The following is a 2500-nucleotide window of genomic DNA, read 5'->3' as shown; positions in this document are numbered from 1 at the left end:
TCGCTCTCTGCTCGCCTCTCGCTCTCTCGCTCTCGCTCTCTCTCTCGCTCTCGCTCTCTCTCTCGCTCTCTCTCGCTCTCGCTCTCTCGCTCTCGCTCTCTCTCTCCCTCCTCTCTCTCCTCCCTCCCTCTCTCCCCTTCCTCTCTCTCTCTCTGTCATTTATCGATTTATGTATCTCCATCGCCTGTCTTCTAGACTGGAATAAGAGAAGAGCAGCAAGTCGGGGCAATTACGGGCTCTGATTAAAGAAATGCTAATGAGGGAAGCGTCGGACGTGCCGAGCGCAGGTATGCGAACTGCACAGGTGTGTCTCTCCCCTCCCCCCTGTCTCTCCCCCCCCCCTTCCGCCCCCCTGAGCACCTGGCCGACAGCTGCGGGGGACGGCACCTGTAACCGCCTCCCCCTCCCCCCTCCACACCCTCCGCCACCTTCCCTACATCCCCTTATCCCTCCCTACCTCCCTTTCTCTCTCTCTCTCTCTCTCTCTTACATATATATCTCTCTACTATATATATCTCACTCTCTCTTTCTCTCTCTCTCTCTCTCTCTCTCTCTCTCTCTCTCTCTCTCTCTTTGCATTCCTTTTTCTCTTTTCACTTCTCCTCCTCCTCCTTCTCCTTTCCTGTTCCCGCCTCTTCCCCGTTATTCTTTTTCAATTTGTCCGTCTTTTCCTTCTCCGTTTTCTTTCCTTTCTCCTCCATTTTTTCCTCCTCCTCCTTCTAAGTCCCTTGCTCCTCCTCCTCCTCTTGATATCCTTCCTCCCTCCTGCTCCTTTTCTTCCTCTTGATATCCTTCCTCCTCCTCCTCCTTTTCCTGCTCTTGATATTCTTCCTCCTCCTCCTCCTTTTCCTCCTCTTGATACCCTTCCTCCTCCTCCTTTTCTTCATCTTCTTCCTTTTCTTCCTCTTGATATCCTTCCTCCTCCTTTTCTTCCTCTTGATATCTTTCCTCCTCCTTTTCTTCCTCTTCTTCCTTCCTCTCCTCCCTTCTTGTCCCTTGCGCGAAACTCGATCGTTTAGGATTATTTGAGCTTAATCCGTTTCACTCCTTCGCCGAGGGTTTCTCTGCCTGCAAGATCTGTCACCTGGCCCCACTCCGAGCCCCTCCCCACTCCCCTCGCCTCCCCTTCCCTTCCCCTCCCCCTCCCTTCCCCTTTCTTCCTCTTCTCTTTCCTTTCTCCTATCCTTTCCCCTATCCTTTCCTCCCTTCCCTTCCTCTTCTCTTCCCTTTCCCCTATCTTTCTCCTTCCCTTCCTTCCTCTTCTCTCCTTTCCTCGTATCCCTTTCCTCCCTTCCCTTCCTTCCCTTCCCTTCCCTTCCTTCTCCTCCTTTCCCCTTCCCTCCTTTTCCTCTTCTCTTCCCCTCCCAACCCCTTTCTTCCCTTCCTTCCTCTTCTCTTCCTTTTCCTCCCTTCCTCCTTTCCTCCCTTCCCTTCCTTCCTCTCCTCCTTTCCCCTTCCCCTCCTTCCCTTCCCCTTCCCCTTCCATCCCTCTTCCCCTTACCTCCCCCTCCCCTCCCCTTCCCTTCCCTTCCCTTCCCTCCCCTTCCTCCTTGTTACCTGTCACGTTCCCTCGCTCTTCTTACCTTCCAAATCTTATTTTACATTTTTTTTTCAATTTCTCCTCCTTCCTTTCTATCTCTTCGTTCCTCATCTCTCCTCCCTGTCATAGCTCTCTTTCGGCTCCTCTCCTCCTTTTCGGGCTCCTCCCACTTATTAACCTCACCTTCCTTTCCCTCTCCCATTCACACCTCCCTTTCCTTTCCTTTCCTCCCTCCCTCACTCCCTTTCTTCTGTCCTTTCTTCTCCTTCTCTTCCTCTCCCTCCCTCCCTCCCTCCTTCCTCCTTCCTCCCTTCTGCCTCCCCTCCTTCCCTCCCTTTCCTCCCTCCTCTCCCTCTGGTAAGGAAAAAGTGAGGTCCTCCCTCCCTCCCTCCCGCGCATGTGCAAGAACGACCTCTCCCCCTTCCTCTCCCTCCGCCACCTCCCCTCCCATCTGTGCTCGTCCCCTGTCCTCGAGCTTTCCTGTCGTCTCAAGCCTCGGCCCGTGACCTCCTTCTTGGGGCTCAGGAAGTGGCCGGGGGTGGGGGTGGAGGTGGGGGTGGGGTTGGGGTAGGGGGCGATAGGGGGTGGGGGTGGGGTGGGGGTGGGGGTGGGGGCGAAATAGGAAGGGGGTGGGGTGGGGTGGGGTGGAAGGGGGCGCGACAAGGGGGTGGGGCGGAGGGGGGCTCCTTGGCACTCTTGGCTTGTTCTGCTTCGATTTTTGTTTGTCTTCTCTCTGCTCTTGTCTTGGTCGATTTCTATATTTTTTTAGCCTTCTTGAGATGGTTCTGTCTCTTTCTCTTCTCTCTTCTCTATCTCTTCTCTCTTCTCTATCTCTATCTCTCTATCTCTATCTCTATCTCTATCTCTATCTCTATCTCTGCTCATCTCTTCTCTTCCTCTTATCTTATCTTCTCTTCTCTTCTCTCTTTCTCTTCTTCTTTCTTTTCTTTTCTCGTTTCT

This window comes from Penaeus vannamei, chromosome 5, assembly GCF_042767895.1.
Source record: "Penaeus vannamei isolate JL-2024 chromosome 5, ASM4276789v1, whole genome shotgun sequence".
NCBI classification, from domain to species: domain Eukaryota; kingdom Metazoa; phylum Arthropoda; class Malacostraca; order Decapoda; family Penaeidae; genus Penaeus; species Penaeus vannamei.
This window is presented reverse-complemented; position numbering follows the sequence as displayed.